A 21239-nucleotide genomic window follows, 5' to 3' on the forward strand; every position below is an offset into this window, starting at 1 on the left:
ATAGATGCAAATTCTACCTGTGCCATTCACACACTGACAATAAATAAATTATCCTTCATCGAAGAGGATTTAGGATCAACATCAGTAGAGGTGCCCTATGTCCCAAAAAGTGATCAACTCATGCATTTGACAAATTGAATATTACAGTTTAATTCTTCACATGCAACACAGTTTATCTTATCGTTACCTTATAATTAGTTCAACTGCAGGAGTCAGCTTTATTTCCTTGCTTAAAAGGTAGCAGAGAAGATGTAAACTGGTCAAAGTGTGTTTGCTCTCTGAAGCAAGTATTTTTTTTCTCTTTTATTAAAAATACAGCTTCTTCCCCCACCTCCCCGAAACATTCTAGTAATTTGCAGGTCAATCTTTTACAGTGTTACAGTCCACGTTACTTGACAAGTTGTATTCCATGGTCCAAGAAGGCTGGAAGCATGATGCTTCAGATAATACAAATCTAGACAAAGCAGTTTTCAACTAAATCACACCATTTTAAAAAAAAATTCATGGGATGTGAACATTGCTGGAAACTTCCCTTAAACTAAGAAACTGGTCAGGCATTTTTAGGAGGACAGTTAGGAACCGGTCTTAGTGAGTAGATGATGGACTAGTGGTATTATCGCTAGACTATTAATCCAGTAACCCAGCTAATGTTCTGGGGACCCAGATTCGAATCCCTAAAATAGCAGATTGTGGAAAGTGAATTCAATAAGTTATAAAAAAAAGTCTGGAATGAAGAATCAACTGATCAACACAAAATCATTGCCGATTGTCTGTTCCCTAATGACCTTCAGGGAAGGAAATCTGCCATCCTCACCTGGTCTTGCCTACTTGTGATTCCAGACCCACAGCAATGTGGTTGACTCTTAACGGCCCTCTGAAATGACCAAGCAAGCCACTCAGTTGTACCAATCACTACAAAGTCTCAAAGAAATGAAACCAGACAGATCATCTGGCATTGACCCAGGCACCCGGAAAAGACAACGGCACAAACGGCCCAGTCGACTCTGCAAAGTCCTCCTCACTACATCTGGGAGTTTGTGCAAAATTGGGAGAGCTGTCTCACAGACTAGTTAAGCAACAGCCTGACATTGTCTTACTCTCAGAATCATACTGTACAGACACCACCGTCACCATCCCTGAATATGTCCTGTCTCACCGGCTGGACTGACCCAGAGGTGGCGATACAATGGTATACAGTCGGCATGGCGCTGCTCTAGGAGTCCCCAACATTGACTCTGGACCCCATGAAATCTCATGGCTTCAGGTTAAACATGGGTAAGGAAATCTCTTGCTGATTACCTCACAGTGTCCTCCCTCAGCTGATGAATCAGTACTCCTCCATGTTGAAAAACACTTAGAGGAAGCATCAAAGATGGCCAGGGCACAAAATGTACTCTGGGTGGGGGATTTCAATGTCTACCCCCAAGAGCGGCTCAACAAAAGTACTACTGATCAAGCTGGTCAGGTCCTAGAGGATATAGCTGCTCGACTGGGCCTGCGGCAGGTGGTGAGGGAACCAACATGAAGGAAAAACATACTTGACCTCATTCTTACTAATCTGCCAGTTACAGTTGCGCCTGTCCATGACAATATCGGTAAGAGTGGCCATCACACAATCCTTGTGGAGACAAAGACCCTACTTCACCTTGAGAATAATGTCCATCACGCTGTGTGGCACTATCACCGTGCTAAATGGGACAGACTTCGCACAGATTTAGCAGCTCAAGGCTGGGCATCCATGAGGTGCTGTGGGTCATCAAGAGCAGCAGAACTGTACTCCAACACAATTTGTAACATTACGGCCTGGCAGATCCACAACTCAACCATTACCATCAAGCCAGGAGGTCAACACTGGTTCATGGAGAGTGCAGGAGGGTATGCCAGGAGCAACACCAGGCATACCTGAAGATTAACTATCAACCTGGTGAAGCCACCAAACAGGACTACTTGCATGCCAAAACAGTGAAAGCAGGAAGTGACAGACAGTGCTAAGCGATCCAACAACCAAAGGATCAGATCTAAGCTCTGCAGTCCAGTCATGAATGGTGGCAGACAATTAAACAACTCACTGGAGAAGGAGACTCCACAAATATCCCCATCCTCAAAGATGGAAGAGCCCATAACATCAGTGCAGAAGAGAAGCCTGAAGCATTCACAGCAATCTTCAGCCAGAAGTGCTGAATGGATGATTCATCTCTGCCTCCCCCAATGGTCCCCAGCATTACAGATATCAGTTTTCAGCCAATTTGATTCATTCTAGATAATATCAAGAAACGGTTGGGGTTACTGCATACTGCAAAGACTATGGGCCCTGACTGGGAGGTATAGAACCATTTTCATTTCCACCGCCCCCCACTCCTTGGACAACATGTCCGTCCTGGGCCTCCTGCTTTGCCACAATGACGCCACCAGAAAGATGAAGGAACATCTCATATTTCGTTTGGGAACCTTGCAGCCCAAGACTATCAATGTGGACTTCACAAACCTCAAAATCTCCCCTCCCACGACCACATCCCAAAATCAGCCCAGCTAGTCCCTGCCTCCCTAACCATTCCTCCCACCTCAAGCCGCACCCCCATCCCCATCCCCTACCCACTAACCTCATCCCGCCCCCCGACCTGTCCGTCCTCCCTGGACTGACCTATCCCCTCCCTAACTCCCCATCTACATTCACCTTCACTGGCTCTAACCCCGCCTCTTTGACCTGTCTGTCTCCTCTCACCCTATCTTCTCCTTTATCCATCTTCGATCCGCCTTCCCGTCTCCCTATTGATTTCAGAATCCGCTTCCCCTCCCCCATTTCTGAAGAAGCGTCCCAAGTGAAAACATCATGTTTTCCTGCTCCTCTGAAGCTGCTTGGCCTGCTGTGTTCATCCAGCTTCACACCGTGTTATCTCAGATTCTCCAGCATCGGCAGTTCCTACTATCTCTGAATTCCACAGGAGGTTGTCAGGTTTGTTTTCGGAGACCCTCACAGACTTGATGTAATAACAATACACTGGCCTGGTTACAAAAACACAATCCTTTATTATTAAGCAAGTACAAGCTGTGGAGGATCGCTGTACACAACCTGGCACAGAGTGCTGAGTTCCTTAAGCGATTCTCTCCGAACAGCGGGCAGTCCCTGCTTTTTATACTCTATGTATGAATTGGTTAATACGAAGAAAACCAATTACAACATTCGGAAAGAGAACAAGATACAGTGCTGATCATTCGCAAAGTGACTGATAACAGCAGGATGTGTTTTCAAGTCACCAAACTGACAGAATGCGATTTCAAGCCGCCAAAGTGTCTGGCTTGAACAAAGGTCACTGACCTGGCCACTTCAGTAGAAACAGGGCTTTCACACCTTTACAGAAGTTTCACCTCTTTATAGAATCACAGATGTCTCACATCTTTACAAACATTTCCCACCCAGTCCTATTCAGGCAGGAAGTTTAAAACCGTTTCCACATATCCCTGTTTAAGAAGATAAGGAGCAGAAAAGTTAATGGGATGTTATCCCATTAACATCTCAAGGTGACAGTGACAGCCCTTGACATAAAGGCTGCATTCGAAAGAGTGTGGCATAAAGGAGCCCTAGCAAAACTGCAATCAATAGGTATCGGGGGAAACTCTCTGTTGGTTGGAGTCACATCTAACACATAGGAAGATTGTCTTGATTGCTGGAGATCAATCATCTCAGCTCCAGGACAACTCCAGGAGTTCCTCAGGGTAGTGTTCTCGGCCCAACCAACTTCAGCTGCTTCATCAATGATCTTCCCTCCATCATAAGGCCAGAAGTGGGGATGTTCGCCAATGATCATACAGTATTCAGCACCATTCATGACTCCTCAGATGATGAAGCAGTCCGTGTTCAAATGCAACAAGAGCTGGACAATATCCAGACTTAGGCTGACAAGCGACAAGTGACAAGTGCCAGGCTCTCACCATCACCAATAAGGGTCAATCTAACCTCCAACTCTTGACATTCAATGGTGCTGCCACTGAATTCTCCACCATCAACATCCTCCTGGCTGTTATCATTGACCAAAGACTCACCTGGACACACCACACAAATAGCAGCCTGGAAGTCAGTGGTCAGTGGTGTTCCACAGGGCTCTGTCCTTGGGCCTCTACTGTTTGTAATTTTTACTAATGACTTGGATGAGGGGATTGAAGGATGGGTCAGCAAGTTTGCAGACGACACGAAGCTTGGAGGTGTCGCTGACAGTATAGAGGGCTGTTGTAGGCTGCAGCAGGACATTGACAGGATGCAGAGATGGGCTGAGAGGTGGCAGATGGAGTTCAACCTGGATAAATGCGAGGTGATGCATTTTGAAAGGTCGAATTTGAAAGCTGAGTACAGGATTAAGGATAGGATTCTTGGCAGTGTGGAGGAACAGAGGGATCTTGGTGTGCAGATACATAGATCCCTTAAAATGGCCACCCAAGTGGACAGGGTTGTTAAGAAAGCATATGGTGTTTTGGCTTTCATTAACAGGGGGATTGAGTTTAAGAGTCGTGAGATCTTGTCACAGCTCTATAAAACTTTGGTTAAACCACACTTGGAATACTGCGTCCAGTTCTGGTCACCCTATTATAGGAAAGATGTGGATGCTTTGGAGAGGGTTCAGGGGAGGTTTACCAGGATGCTGCCTGGACTGGAGGGCTTATCTTACGAAGAGAGGTTGACTGAGCTCGGACTCTCTTCATTGGAGAAAAGGAGGAGGAGAGGGGACCTAATTGAGGTATACAAGACAATGAGAGGCATAGAGAGAGTTGATAGCCAGAGACTATTTTCCAGGGCAGAAAAGGCTAACACGAGGGGTCATAGTTTTAAGGTGGCTGGAGGAAAGTATAGAGGGGATGTCAGAGGCGGGTTCTTTACACAGAGAGTTGTGAGAGCATGGAATGCGTTGCCAGCAGCAGTTGTGGAAGCAAGGTCATTGGGGACATTTCAGAGACTGCTGGAAATGCATATGGTCACAGAAATTTGAGGGTGCATACATGAGGATCAATGGTCGGCACAACATCGTGGGCTGAAGGGCCTGTTCTGTGCTGTACTGTTCTACGTTCTATGTTCTAAACACAGTGGCTACAAGAGCAGCCCAGCAGCTAAGAATACTGTAGCAAGTAACTCATCTCCTGACTCCTCAAAGTCTGTCCACTATCTTCCAGGCAAAAGTCAGGAGTATGACGGAATACTCTCCACTTGCCCGGATGAATGCAGCTCCTACAACACTCAAGAAGTTTGACACCATCCAGGACAAAGCAGCTCACTTGACTGGCATTCACTCCCTCCACCACTGATGCTCAGTAGCAGCAGCGTGTACTATCTACAAGACGCACTGTGCAAATTCACCTCATACAGCACATTCCAAACCCACAATCACTTCCATCTAGAAGGACAAGGGCAGTAGACATATGGGAACACCACCACCTCCAAGATCCCCTCCAAGCCACTCACCATCCTGACATGGAAATATATCGCTGTTCCTCACAGTCACTGGATCAAAATCTTAAAATTCCCTCCCTAATAGCATTGTGGGTCAACCAACAGCAGGAAGATTGCAATGCTCCTCACGGTGCCAGGGGCCCAGGTTCAATTCCACACTCAAGTGACTGCCTAAGTGGAATGTGCACATTTTCCCCATGCCTGCCTGGGTTTCCTCCGGGTGCTCTGGTTTCCTCCCACTGTCCAAAGATGTGTAGGCTAGGTGGACTGGCGATACTAAATTTCCCATAGTGCTCAGGGACGTGTAGATTAAGTGGGATAAAGGGGGGGTGGGTCTGGGTGGGATGCTCGCAGGGTCGGTGTGGACTTGTTGAGCGGAAGGGCCTGTTTCCACATGATAGGGATTCTATAACAAAGACAGCTCAGCACCATCTTCCCAAGGGCAACTAGGGATGGGCAAGAAATGCTGACCAGCCAGCCACGCCCACAGCCCCCAAATGAAGACAGGAAAAAGAGTCACGTTACGCATGTTACATGCAAGCCAGATCAAGGAAGGATGACAGATTTACTTTTGTAAAGGACATAAATGAACTGGGTAGGGTCTACAAGGAGAATGTCTGCTGACACCTCAAAAATGTCATTATGCTTGTGTGAAACATGCACACGTAGAACCCCTGCCAGTAACATCACTCTATCCCATTCACTGTTGTATTGTCCTTATTTTGGTGCCCCAACATGTTTTTTTTAACCAGCCGGACCATTAACAGAAGGGCTTTTCGTGCGCACAATATGATCTTTTTGGGGGCACAGCCCTTTATAACAAACAATGATCATTCAGGGTTACTGTTATTGAGACTTGCTTTTAACTCTAGATGTTATGAAGTGAATTTAAATCCCACTTGCTGTCTTGCCTGTGCACGTGTGTGTGAATAACTAAGAGTATTAACTGATTATTGGAATATTGAGGATTATTTGCAGAAATAAGTTTGGGCCAATTTGCACCATTCCAATTACACAATCACAGTTTCAGACACAATTAAGTTTCCACTTAAATTGAGACAAAAGTTAACTTTAAAGTGTAACTTCATAAACATTTAACATTGAATAAAGAAAATGACAAAGTGATCTCAGCTGTGAGTGGCAGTTGGTCACTAAATTTCCAAATTACAGAACAGCAAAAGAATTTCAACTTGGCAAATCTAACCTTTGGAAAATCAAAGTCTGGAGTTCTTACAATCTGATCGAGGAGTATTGGTCCTGCAATGGATAATGGAATATATGGCATTTAACATGTCTAAAATCATATGGGCAGTGCTATTGCCATAAACAAGAGCATAAACATACCAAGTTTGGTGTGGAACAGTATTATTCAGCATGAAAGAGTTACACAATGACTGCAGTGAGGCAAGAGAAGGCCTGGAGGTAGAATAAGGAAAAATCAGAACTAAATACTGCACTCGCACAAGGCTTCAGTTAAACCACATTTAGAACTCGGTGTTCAGTTTTCATCCTCTCAAATGATCAACAGCATACACGCCTGAAATAAGTTTGAAGAAATGCCTACAAAATGATCCATAGTTTCAAAGCTGTCAAACGTAGAGAACTGAGTCTTATCAGTCATAAAACATTGGCCCTGGGCAGCTGGAAATGTTTCAAATAATGCTAAACTGCCTCTGTGACTTTAGGCAGGCTTTTGAACTACTTGTTACAAGGAACCACGTGTAAAATTTGTGTGAGTACAGATAAGGAGTACACAAGGAGAATTTAGATTGACCCCAATTATTTAACAGCAACTGGATGAATTCCTTGTGAGCTGCAGAAATAGCTAAAAATGAGATGGGATAATCAGCACATGTGTCATGGTCTTGGTCACACTGGTTCCTGGATTTTTAATCACCTTGGTAGGAATTTCCCTTTTATAAATCAGGCTTTTTCAACTCTCCCAAAGTAGACAACTATAAGTAGGATTGTACATTAGAAGTCATAATATTTATTTGTATTTTAAGTTTTTGAGACATAAATACAGAATGTTGTATTTCAGAGAGTTGCTACTAGAACACTGTAGCTCTAGTTGGAATTAGAGAACTGCCAGTGTTCCCTAAACTGTACTCCATTGTAGACAGTGCCTTCAGGAGAGGAAGCAAAGAAAAAAAAGGCAGATAGCAGTATACCAACAATAATATAATCCACAGACTACAAACAATTGCCATTGATATCATAATCAGATTCAGGGAGAATACCTCAAAAACAATTAAGTTGCAACTGTGTAGGCAGAGAAAATTAGTTACTGGATTCTTTTGGCTGTAGGCTGTCAGGTAGCAGAGCAACTCTCATTGTGTTCTATTTCCAAGTGGCCATACTCGTACTGAATGCAAAACTAAACATTTATCATTAACATGTCCTTGGCACAAATCTTACACAATTGTAAAACATAACGCAGGACAACAGCATAAAATTCAAAGCCATGGAACATGTGATTCTCTTTTCAGCACTGACCAAACATTAAGGGTGAAGTAAAAAAAAGGTTTTCATGGCTTCAGCATTTCCCAATGAACTTCTTCATTTCTGAGGAAGGGTCCAGACCCAAAACGTCAGCTTCCTGCTCCTCTGATGCTGCTTGGCCTGCTGTGTTCATTCAGCTCTACACCTTGTTATCTCAGATAAATGACCATTTCTGGTAGTTCTGGTCATTATAAATGTGGCCAGTGCACCATGATAACTGTATGCTCTTATCTGAATACACTAACAAATCCATCTGTATCCACGTAAACAGAAAGCTAAGATATCAGTTTCACTTTCCATCTGGAAGGTGGTGCATCAAACAAGTCAAGATTCTTTGCGAACTGAAATGTTAGCTTAGCTTAGCAGGTCGTACCAGCAACCTGCACTAACATAGCACCTTTAATGTGATGAAACATTTTAAAGTGCTTCAGGAGAATATTAAAGAGCAAATTAAGCCACATTAGAAACAATTAGACCAGTCATGAGGTAGATTTTCAAGAGCATCATAAATTGAGTAACATAGGTTGAGGGGTATTTGGAAGGAATTCCAAAGGGCAAGTGAAGGCACAGCCAAAGAAGCAGAGATAAACTGGCCAGAATTAGAGCACAGATCAGAAAGAGTTGTGGGGCTGGAGGAAATTACAGAGATAGGGTGGGGAGAGGCCATGAAAGAATTTGAAAATTAAGATGACATAAGACTATATGATATAGAAACAGATTTGGGCTATTCAGGCCATTGAGACTGCTCTGCCATTCAGTCATAACTGATGTTTCCCAAACCCAATCTTCTGCTTTCTCCCCATAACTCTTGATCCCCCGATCAAGAACATATCCATCTCTGTTTTAAATACACTTACGGACTTGGCCTCCACAGTCACCAATGATTTCCACAGATTCACGACCATTTGGCTGAAGAAATTCCTCCTCTTCTCAGTTCTAAAGGGGTGTCCCTTAACTCTGTAGTTGTGCCCTCAGGTCCACTCTCTCTTACTAGTGGAACCATCTTCCTTAAGTCCACACTATCCAAGCCTCTTAGTATTCTATAAGTTTCAATCAGATTCCCCTTCCCTCCCCATCATCCTTCTAAACTCCATCAAATACAGACCCAGTGTCCTCAACTGCTCCTCATGTTACAAGTCCTTCATCCGCAGGATCATTCTTGTAAACCTCCTCTGGTTCCCTTCCAATACCCCACATCCTACCTTAAATATGGAATCCAAAACTGTTCACAATATTCCAAATAGTGTCTGGCAAGAGCCTTGTACAATATCAGCAGTACATCCCCGCTTTTTGCTTCAAGCCCTCTTGAAATGAGTGCTAACACAGCATTTGCCTTCATAATTGCCAACTGAATCCAAAGTTAACCTTAGGAGAATCATGATCTAGGGTTCCAAAGTCCCTTCACGCTTCAGATTTCCAAAGCTTTTCCCAATTTAGAAAATAGTCCATGCCTCTATTCTTCCTACCAAAATGCATAACCTCGCACTTTCCCACATATAATTCCAGCTGCCACGTCTTTGCATACTCAATGTTAAAATCAAGATGCTGCTTGGGCAGGGAGCTCATTAAGTCAGTGCACACACAGAGCAGGATTGAGTAGGCTGCTATAGTATCATGCTGACACTTATCACACTACGAAAACCATGCTATGTGTTTTTGATACTGATCAGTGTTCCATTGAGATGATATTCATATACTAAAGTGCACTGACGATAAACTGAAGATTTAGAGTGTGTTGCATAAACATGACAAAAAAAATTGATCTCTAAAACATATCAAAGCTGCAGATGTGAGCATTCAACCACATTATTTTAAATGTGGATAATAAAAACTACCTAGCCCACAAAAGACTCTACCTAGGTTCCACTTAATTGAAAGTACCACCACATCACCAACACACAAAGCTGGGTTCTTTACTTTTCCCAGCTGAAAATTTCAGTTTGAGAGTTAGTATTGAGGAGCAATTTCTAGTTGCTGACTGGTACTTTATTGCGAGGCACAGGGGCATGGACTTCCCATGGATTAAAAAAATACAAAAATCACTCCAATGTCACTCAATGTACCACCAAAGACCATGCAGTCAGATCATAAGACATAGGAGTAGAAGTAAGGCCATTCGTCCCATCAAGTCCACTCTGCCATTTAAATCATGGCTGATGGGTATTTCAACTCCACTTCCCGGCCTTCTCCCCGTAGCCCTTGATTCCTTTTGAGATCAAGAATTTGTCGATCTCTGCCTTGAAGGCATCCAACATCCCGGCCTCCACTGTACTCTGCGGCAATGAATTCCACAAGCCCACCACTCTCTGGCTGAAGAAATGTCATCTTATTTCAGTTTTAAATTTACCCCCTCTAATTTTAAGGCTGTGCCCACGGGTCCTAGTCCCCCCGTCTAACGGAAACAACTTCCTAGCATCCACCCCTTCTTAATCATACATTATCTTGTAAGTTTCTATTAGATCTCCCCTCAACCTTCTAAACTCTAATGAGTACAATCCCACGATACTTAGCCATTCATCATACGCTAAACCTACCATTCCAGGGATCAAAGATAATAAAATGTGAGGCTGGATGAACACAGCAGGCTCAGCAGCATCTCAGGAGCACAAAAGCTGACGTTTCGGGCCTAGATCCTTCATCAGAGAGGGGGATGGGGTGAGGGTTCTGGAATAAATAGGGAGAGAGGGGGAGGCGGACCGAAGATGGAGAGAAAAGAAGATAGGTGGAGAGGAGAGTATAGGTGGGGAGGTAGGGAGGGGATAGGTCAGTCCAGGGAAGATGGAATGAGGTTAGCAGGTAGGAGATGGACGTGCAGCTTGGGGTGGGAGGAAGGGATGGGTGGGACGAAGAACAGGTTAGGGAGGCAGAGACAGGTTGGGCTGGTTTTGGGATGCAGTGGGTGGAGGGGAAGAGCTGGGCTGGTTGTGTGGTGCAGTGGGGGGAGGGGACGAGCTAGGCTGATTTTGGGATGTGGTGGGGGAAGGGGAGATTTTGAAGCTTGTTGAGTCCACATTGATACCATTGGGCTGCAGGGTTCCCAGGCGGAATAGGAGTTGCTGTTCCTGCAACCTTCGGGTAGCATCATTGTGGCACTGCAGGAGGCCCATGATGGACATGTCATCTAAAGAATGGGAGGGGGAGTGGAAATGGTTTGCGACTGGGAGGTGCAGTTGTTTATTGCGAACCGAGCGAAGGTGTTCTGCAAAGCGGTCCCCAAGCCTCCGCTTGGTTTCCCCAATGTAGAGGAAGCCACACTGGGTACAGTGGCTGCAGTATACCACATTGGCAGATGTGCAGGTGAACCTCTGCTTAATGTGGAAAGTCATCTTGGGGCCTGGGATGGGGGTGAGGGAGGAGGTGTGGGGGCAAGTGTGGCATTTCCTGCGGTTGCAGGGGAAGGTGCCGGGTGTGGTGGGGTTGGAGGGCAGTGTGGAGCGAACAAGGGAGTCACAGAGAGAGAGTGGTCTCTCCGGAAAGCAGACAGGGGTGGGGATGGAAAAATGTCTTGGGTGGTGGGGTAGGATTGTAGATGGCGGAAGTGTCGGAGGATGATGCGTTGTATCCGGAGGTTGGTGGGGTGGTGTGCGAGAACGAGGGGATCCTCTTTGGGCGGTTGTGGCGGGGACAGGGTGTGAGGGATGTGTTGCGGGAAATGCGACATTTTATTATCTTGGATTCTCCAGCATCTGCAGTTCCCATTATCACATTCCAGGGATCATCCGTGTGAATCTCCACTGGACCCGCTCCAGGGCTAGTATGTCCTTCCTGAGGTGTGAGGCCCAAAATTGGACACAGTATTCTAAATGGGGCCTAACTAGAGCGTTATATTCTTTGTAGAGATAACAAGTATGTTAGACCAGGGAAACCGAGTAGATGTTATCTATAGAGACTTCCAAAAGGCCTTTGATACAGTGCCTCACGGGAGGCTGCTGAGCAAGGTGAGGGCCCATGGTGTTCGAGGAAAGCTACTGGCTTGGATTGAGGATTGGCTGTCTGACAGAAGGCAGAGAGTTGGGATAAAAGGCTCTTTTTTGGAATGGCAACTGGTGTCCCGCAGGGTTCAGTGTTGGGGCCACAGCTGTTCACCTTATATATTAATGATTTGGATGAAGGGACTGGGGGCATTCTGGCAAAGTTTGCCGATGATACGGAGATAGGTGGACAGGCAGGTAGTCCTGAGGAGGTGGGGAAGCTGCAGAAAGATTTAGACAGTTTAGGAGAGTGGTCCAGGAAATGGCTGATGAAATTCAATGTGAGTAAATGTGAGGTTTTGCACTTTGAAAAAAAGAATACAGGCATGGACTATTTTCTAAACGGTGAGAAAATTCGCAAATCAGAAGTGCAAAGGAATCTGGGAGTGTTGGTCCAGGATTCTCTAAAAGTTAACTTGCAGGTAGAGTCTGTAATTAAGAAAGCGAATGTAATATTGTCATTTATCTCAAGAGGGTTGGAATATAAAAGCAGCGATGTGCTTGAGGCTTTACAAGGCTCTAGGCAGGCCCCATTTAGAATACTGTGACCAATTTTGGGCCTCACACCTCAGAAAGGACATACTAGCCATGGAGCGTGTCCAGCGGAGATTTACACGGATGATCCCTGGAATGGTAGGTTTAACGTATGATGAACAGCTAAGGATCCTGGGATTGTACTCATTAGAATTTAGAAGGTTATGGGGAGATCTAATAGAATCTTACAAGATAATGTATGGTATAGAAGGGGTGGATGCTAGGAAGTTGTTTCCGTTAGGCGGAGAGACTAGGACCCGTGGGCACAGCCTTAAAATTAGAGGGGGTAAATTTAAAACTGAAATAAGACGATATTTCTTCAGCCAGAGAGTGGTGGGCTTGTGGAATTCATTGCCGCAGAGTGCAGTGGAGGCCGGGATGTTGGATGCCTTCAAGGCAGAGATCGACAAATTCTTGATCTCAAAAGGAATCAAGGGCTACGGAGAGAGTGCAGGGAAGTGGAGTTGAAATGCCCATCAGCCATGATTTAAATGGTAGAGTGGACGTGATGGGCCGAATGGCCTTACTTCCACTCCTATGTCTTATGGTCTTATAAAGCCTCAGAAGCACATCGCTGCTTTTATATTCCAACCCTCTTGAAATAAACGACAACATTACATTCGCTTTCTTGATTACAGACTCTACCTGCAAGTTAACTTTTAGAGAATCCTGGACCAACACTCCCAGATCCCCTTGCATTTCTGATTTGCAAATTTTCTCACCGTTTAGAAAATAGTCCATGCCTGTATTCTTTTTCCAAAGTGCAAAACCTCACATTTACTCACATTGAATTTCATCAGCCATTTCCTAGACCACTCTCCTAAACTATCTAAATCTTTCTGAAGCCTCCCCACCTCCTCAGTACTACCTGCCTGTCCACCTATCTTCGTATCATCAGCAAACTTTGCCAGAATGCCCCCAGTCCCTTCATCCAGATCATTAATGTATAAGGTGAACAGCTGTGGCCCCAACACTGAACGCTGCGGGACACCGCTCGTCACCGGTTGCCATTCCGAAAAAGAGCATTTTATCCCAACTTTCTGCCTTCTGTCATTCAGCCAATCCTCAATCCAAGCTAGTAGCTCACCTCAAACACCATGGGCCCTCACCTTGCTCAGCAGCCTCCCGTGAGGCACTGTATCAAAGGCCTTTTGGAAGTCTAGATAGATGACATCCACTGGGTTTCCCTGGTCTAACACACTTGTTACCTCTTCAAAGAATTCTAACAGGTTTGACAGGCACGACCTCCCCTTACTAAAACCATGCTGGCTTGTTTTAATCTGACCCTGCACTTCCAGGGATTTAGAAATCTCATCCATGAGAATGGATTCTAGAATTTTACCAACTACCGAGGGTAGGCGAATCGGCCTGTAATTTTCCATCTTTAGCCTTGATCCTTTCTTAAACAAGGGAGTTACAACTGCAATTTTGCAATCATCTGGGACTTTCCCAGACTCCAGTGACTTTTGAAAGATCACGACCAAAGCCTCTGCTATTTCCTCAGCCACCTCCCTCAGAACTCTAGGATTTACCCCATCGGGGCCAGAAGATTTATCAATTTTTAGACCCTTCAGCTTTTCTAGCACTTTCTCTTTTGTAATGCCTACCATACTCAACTCTGCCCCCTGGCTCTCCCTAATTGTTGGCATACTACTCATGTCTTCCACTGTGAAGACTGACGCAAAGTACTTATTAGTTCTTCAGCTATTTCCTTATTTCCCATCACTAGCCTTCCAGCATCAATTTGCAGCGGCCCAATGTCTACTTTTGCCTCTCGTTTGTTTCTTATGTATTGAAAGAAGCTTTTACTATCATTTCTAATATTACTAGCTAGCCGACCTTCATATTTGATCCTCTCCTTCCTTATTTCTCTCTTTGTTATCCTCTGTCTGTGTTTTTGTAGCCTTCCCAATCTTCTGATTTCCCAGTGTTCTTGGCCACTTTATAGGCTCTCTCTTTTTCTTTGATATATTTCCTGACTTCCTTTGTCAGCCATGGCTGTCTAATCCCACCCCAGATAATCTTTCTTTTCTTTGAGATGAACCTCTGTACTGTGTCCTCAATTACACCCAGAAACTCCTGCCATTGTTGGTCTACTGTCTTCCCCACTAGGCTCTGAACCAGAAGAGTCAATGGGAGAAACAAAAAAATGGATCTGGGGACAAGCCCATGTGCACACGAATCTGTGGGTCATAAATCATCAAACAGAGTACTGAGTATATTAATCAGGAAGAGGAAAATAACAACTGTCACTTACAAAGTGTAGCGACTTTTGTACTGCCGTAGAACCAGCCAATAACTTTTTTTAAAATTCATTCATGGAATGTGCATGTCGCTGGCTGGACTAGCATTGACCAAAGCCTAATTGCTCGAGGTGGTGGTGGCGAGCTGCCTTCTTGAGCTATTGTAGCCACATCCTATAGGAATACTCACAATGCTGTTAGAAAGAGAGTTCAACCATTCTGATCCAGCAACACTAAAGGAGTGGCAATATATTTCCCAGAGATAGTAAGAACTGCAGATGCTGGAGTAACACAGCAGGCAAGGCAGCATCAGGGTAAGAAAGTTGATATTTTGGGTCAGGACCCTTCTTCAGAATTCAGAAACTCTAAAAAAGGGTCCTGACCTGAAACATCAACTTTCCTGCTCCTCTGATGCTGCCTGGCCCACTGTGGACAGGCTTTGGAGGGAGTCAGAAAGCAAGTCGTTCGCTGCTTAACTTCTAGTTTCTGATCTGGTCTTGTACCCACAGTATTTATGGGTAATCCAGTTGAGTTTCTGGTTAATGTTAACTCCCAGGAGGTTGATTGTGGAGGAATTCAACGATGGTAATGCCAGTGAATGTCAAGTAAAATAGAAGAAGTTTCTAACACACACTCGAGGTAAGGCACAACAACTTTAAGGAGTTAGCTTTGAGACAAGTACCAACTGTTCGTTTTTCACATTTGAATCAAACAGAACTTGTATTTGTAAACTGTGCTTTTATTAAATACTTAAACCTCCATGGTATTTTGCATACTTTAAATTACTCTTGATTATGGGCTATGTTGTAGGCAGATATGGCATTCATTCCACACACAAGCCATAAAGGAATAAGTCCAGGACTAGACTTTCCAGCCATTCAAGCCTGCTTTACCATCCAATATGGCTGATTATATGTATCAGCATCATGGGGGTTCCCACTAACTAGAAACTGAACAGGACTAGCCATTTCCACTTTCTCTGGATGGGTGCAGTTCCAAAAACATTTGAAGAAGCTTGACACCACCCAGGACAAAACAGCTCACTTGATTAGCACCACATCCACAAGCAAACATTGACCCCCTCCAACAATGATGCATAGCAACAGTAGAGTACATGATCTACTAGATGGCCTGACAAATTTCCCCAAGGCTCCATTGATAGCAACTTACACTCAAGAAGGCCAAGCAGCAGATATACGGGAACACCATTATCAACATGTTCTCCTCCAAGCCACTCACCATCCTGACATGTAACACAGTGCCTTTCCTTTAATGTTATTAGGCCAAATTCCTGGAACATTCACCTTCACCAGTGTACCTTCATCAAATGGAATTCAGTGGTTCAAGGCAGTTTACCGTCATTTTCACAAGGGTATTTAGGTGGACAATAAATGCTGTTTCAGCCAAAGCTCGAAATAAATGGTAAGGAGTTTACCTTAACTCCATTCATACAGATCTCTAGATTCCTCAAAATGTAAAAAATTTTAGGACATAAACTCACACAATTACTGAGAATCCACAGCTCTCTGGACTAAACAATTTCAAAAATTCACAATCTTCTGAGGGAAGAAATATCTCATGATATCATTTTGTTTTATTCTGCGACTGACGCAAACAGTAAAGAGGAAGAAAACCAGAGACGCTATTTTCAGCAATACTGGTCAAGGAACATTAGAAGGGACACCACAAAGAAAGACTTACTAATGCAACAGGATCCATTACTTTTTGTAGAACCTTTCTATATTTTCAGAGGTTACACACTGGAGTCCTTTGGTAGCTAGTAAAGGTTATTCTTTGAAATCACAAGATACAGTTAAAGCCACAGCTTGAGTTGGAGACACGAATGGCGTCAAAAATTCAACCCAATAAACAAAAGCCACTTTTTTTGCAGCACACTTCACAAATGCCAAAACATCAAGTAAATCAGATTTCCAGTGAATGTAGAACATAGAACATTACAGGCCCTTTGGCCCTCGATGTTGCGCCGACCTGTGAAATCAATCTGAAGCCCATCTAACCTACACTATTCCATTATCATCCATATGTTTATCCAATGACGATTCAAATGCCCTTAAAGTTGGCGACTCTGCTACTGTTGCAGGCAGGGCATTCCACGCCCTTACTCCGCTCTGAGTAAAGAGCCTACCTCTGACTTCTGTCTTATATCGATCACCACTCAGCTTAAAGCTATGTCCCCTCGTGCTAGCATCACCATCCGAGGAAAAAGGCTCTCACTGTCCACCCTATCTAATCCTCTGGTCATCTTGTATGTCTCTATTAAGTCACCTCTTAACCTTCTTCTCTCTAAACGAAAACAGCCTCAAGTACCTCAGCCTTTCCTCATAAGACCTTTCCTCCATACCAGGCAACATCCTGGTAAATCTCCTCTGCACACTTTCCAAAGCTTCCACATCCTTCCTATAATGCGGCAACCAGAACTGTATACAATACTCCAAGTGCGGCCGCACCAGAGTTTTGTAGAGCTGCAACATGACCTCATGGCTCCGAAACTCAATCCGTCTACCAATAAAACCTAACACACCGTACGCCTTCTTAACAACCCTATCAACCTGGGCGGCAACTTTCAGGAATCTATGCACATGGACACCAAGATCTCTCTGCTCATCCACACTACGAAGAATCTTACCATTAGCCCAGAACTCTGCATTCCTGTTACTCCTTCCAAAGTGAATCACCTCACACTTTCCCACATTAAACTCCATTTGCCACCTCTCAGCCCAACTCTGCAGCTTATCTACGTCCCTCTGTAACCTGCAACATCCTTCCACACAATCCACAACTCCACCGACTTTAGTGTCATCCGCAAATTTACTAACCCATCCTCTATGCCCTCATCCAGACCATTTATAAAAATGACAAACAGCAGTAGCCCCTGAACAGATCCTTGCGGTATTCCACTAGTAACTGAATTCCAGGATGAACAATTCCCATCAACCACCACCCTCTGTCTTCTTCCAACTAGCCAATTTCTGATCCAAACCGCTAAATCACCCTCAATCCCATGCCTCCATATTTTCTGCAATAGCCTACTGTGGGGAACCTTAGCAAACGCTTTACTAAAACATGCCTAAGTGAGCCTACTAGTCCCTTCCATGCTGTAGTTTCATCCTACAACCAAAGTAAGTTCAGTAAAACAAGATAACAAAGTGTGAAGCTGGATGAACACAGCAGGCCAAGCAGCATCTCAGGAACACAAAAGCTGACGTTTTGGGCCTCTCTGATGAAAGGTCTAGGCCCAAAACCTCAGCTTTTGTGCTCCTGAGATGCTGCTTGGCCTGCTGTGTTCATCCAGCTTCACACTTTGTTATCTTGGGATTCTCCAGCATCTGCAGTTCTCATTATCTCTAAGTTCAGTAAAACTACTCTTTTCACTACTTTCTCTCATGTATGAGTTAACATTGGCACATAGGCTCAGTGGTCAGCACTGCCACCTCACAGTGCCAGAGACCCAGGTTCTTTTGCAGCCTTGAGTGGCTGCGTGTTTGGAGTTTGCATTTTCTCCCTGTGCTCCGGTTTCCTCTCACAGTCTAAGTATGTGCAGGTTATCTCGATTAGCCATGCTAATTTGCCACGTGGTCTGCAGACAAGATGGATTAGACATAGTAAATGCAGGGTAATAGTGGAAAAGTAGGGAGGTAGGTTGCTCTTTGGGGGAGTAACGCTGACTCAAATGAACTGAAAGACTTATTTCCACAATAGGGGAATGTGTGAAGTGTGCTGCAGGGATTTAAGGGAACATTCCAATTGGAAAGATCCTTTAATATATTTATAGATTTTATTTATTTTGTTTCTTTCTATTTCTTTATGCTACTTTGATTAAGAGTCAGGAATCTAAATTCAGGCTTTAACCCAACAGCATACTGCAAACAAAACTCAGCATGATGACACATCCCCAGATATTTAAGGAGCAGCAACATTTTCCCCACAGCAGGAATCATGTGAAGGATAGTTGTTAAAGTCACTTACTTCATACACACAGCCTCCAGACACCAACATTCAAAGCTAAATTGATAACATCTGCGCTGTTACAATTTGGCTCCAAAATCTCTCATTGCTGATTAGACAAACAGGAGTATTGGTAAAGCTTCCTTTGTAGGTAGCATCAAGAGTTCATTTATACACAATCCCATTGATAACATATTTATATCAATATTTAACCTTTCACAGTAAAAAGCTGTCTTAAATAAATCAGTTCACACAATTCATTCCAGGTTATAAAGACAGCAAAAGACAACATAAATAACAAAGAATGTGGTTGTGAGCAATCAAAGAGATACCGCAGAAAGATTTACTATACATTATAAGGGGCAAGGCGCAAAGAAATGTGAAGAAAGACGACAAGATTCACGCTACCTTTTCACTCGAGTATATTATAAGTCAAATGCCATTATACACCACCCAAACTAAAATCAAAATATTCCTCTTTGAAAGTCTATACATCTATGTCAACATGCAGGACAACCATCCTGGGAGTGAAATACATCTTTGTGTACCCTTCTACACAATTATCCTTAAAAACCTTCAAGGGAAAAGCAGTTCTTTTAAAGAAAGATTGGGGGTGATGGGTTCACAAATGCAGGGTGGGACTGGTGAGGACAGGGGTGAGGCCCTCAAAGGATGGATGGGGCAGCAATCAGATACCAATGGAAGAGGTAATGATGGGGGGAGGAGAAGAATCGGGGAGAGGAGAGGAGAGGAGAGGAGAGGAGAGGAGAGGAGATCTGACTCCCTGGGGGTGGAGGGTGTGATGAGATCAGGCTCCTCAGGGATGCCAGAGGTGCCAGGGAAGGAGATCAGGCTGCGTGGGGGTTGCGGGTGGGGTGGCAGGGTGGAAGAGATTAGAGTCCGGGGGGGGGGGCAGCGAGGAGATCATTCAGAGATGGCAGGAGGAAAGAGATCAGACTCCCCGGGGATGGGGGAGGAGGTCAGACCTCCCCGGGGGGGGATGGGGGAGGAGGTCAGGCCTCCCCGGGGGGGGATGGGGGAGGATGGGGGAGGAGGTCAGGCCTCCCCGGGGGGGGATGGGGGAGGAGGTCAGGCCTCCCCGGGGGGGGATGGGGGAGGAGGTCAGGCCTCCCCGGGGGGGGATGGGGGAGGAGGTGGGGATGAGGTCAGACCTCCCCGGGGGGGGGGGGGGGGGGGGGGGGGGGGGGGAGGAGGTCAGACCTCCCCGGGGATTGGGGGGGGGGGTTGAGAAGATCAGACCTCCCCGGGGATTGGGGGGGGGGGGGGGAGGAGGTCAGACCTCCCCGGGGATTGGGGGGGGGGGGGGAGGTCAGACCTCCCCGGGGATTGGGGGGGAGGAGATCAGACCTCCCCGGGGATTGGGAGGGGGGGGGGGAGGAGATCAGACCTCCCCGGGGATTGGGAGGGGGGGGGGGGGGAGGAGATCAGACCTCCCCGGGGATTGGGAGGGGGGGGGGGGTGAGGAGATCAGACCTCCCCGGGGATTGGGAGGGGGGGGGTGAGGAGATCAGACCTCCCCGGGGATTGGGAGGGGGGGGGTGAGGAGATCAGACCTCCCCGGGGATTGGGAGGGGGGGGGGTGAGGAGATCAGACCTCCCCGGGGATTGGGGGGGGGGGCGGTGAGGAGATCAGACCTCCCCGAGGATTGGGGGGGGGAGGAGATCAGACTCCCCGGGGATGGGGGGGGGGGGAGGAGATCAGACCTCCCCGGGGATTGGGGGGGGGGGAGGAGATCAGACCTCCCCGGGGATTGGGGGGTGAGGAGATCAGACCTCCCCGGGGATTTGGGGGGGGGGGGGGGGTGAGGAGATCAGACCTCCCCGGGGATGGGGGGGGGAGATCAGACTCCCCGGGGATGGGGGGGGAGGAGATCAGGCTCCCCGGGGATGGGGGGGGAGGAGATCAGGCTCCCCGGGGATGGGGGGAGGGGACATCAGGCTCCCCGGGATGGGGGGGAGGGGAGTTGGTGAGGTGAGACACTACGGAGTGTCGGGGGCTTCCTCGGACCCCGGGTAGGGCCTCTCATCCCCGGACCCCCGCCCGATGAGCTATCAGCCCCTTCACTCCCTCCCTTCCGTCATGTGCCGAAGTTACGGTCAGAGCTAACAAAAGGCGAAGGAGACGAAAGAAAAATTGAAGACGCCGCTCACCTCGGAGCCCTGCAAATGGCGCTGTTACCAAGCACCGCGCCGAGCATCCTGGGATACTGGAGGACCAGTCCGCCAGCCTTAAAGGGCACGTTTGGCTCCTCCTCCCCCCACCCACATAACTATTAAATGTCGGCCGACACTATTGGGTTTCCCTGAAGGAAAGGAGATAGACAAGAGCACACAGTAGTTTGAGGACAATATGGACTGCAGATGCTGGCAGCTGGAGTCTATGGGTGTGAGGCTGGAAAAGCACAGCAGGTCTGACAGCATCACAGGAGCAGGAAGGTCAAGATATTGGGTCAAAACGTTGACTTTCCTGCTCCTCGGATGCTGATAGACCTACTGTGCTTTTCCAGCATCACATCCTCAGACAAGACCGCACAGTAGCACCTTTTTTAATTCACTTGTGGGCTG

At 46.0% G+C, this 21239-nt stretch overlaps 1 protein-coding gene across 2 annotated transcripts in view; it reads right to left on the reverse strand.

Moving 5' to 3' along the window:
- nktr (natural killer cell triggering receptor) overlaps positions 1-20871 on the reverse strand; it is a 240111-nt gene extending 219240 nt beyond the window's left edge. The window contains exon 1 of one of the 2 annotated variants that reach the window (XM_048548485.2): positions 20826-20871. The gene's annotated coding sequence lies outside the window, so the exon portion shown is untranslated. The remainder of the gene's footprint in view (positions 1-20825) is intronic. The other variant, XM_048548474.2, reaches the window with a different exon arrangement.
- Positions 20872-21239: the final 368 nt, after the last annotated feature.

The sequence above is a fragment of the Stegostoma tigrinum genome, chromosome 2, assembly GCF_030684315.1.
Source record: "Stegostoma tigrinum isolate sSteTig4 chromosome 2, sSteTig4.hap1, whole genome shotgun sequence".
NCBI classification, from domain to species: Eukaryota; Metazoa; Chordata; class Chondrichthyes; order Orectolobiformes; family Stegostomatidae; genus Stegostoma; species Stegostoma tigrinum.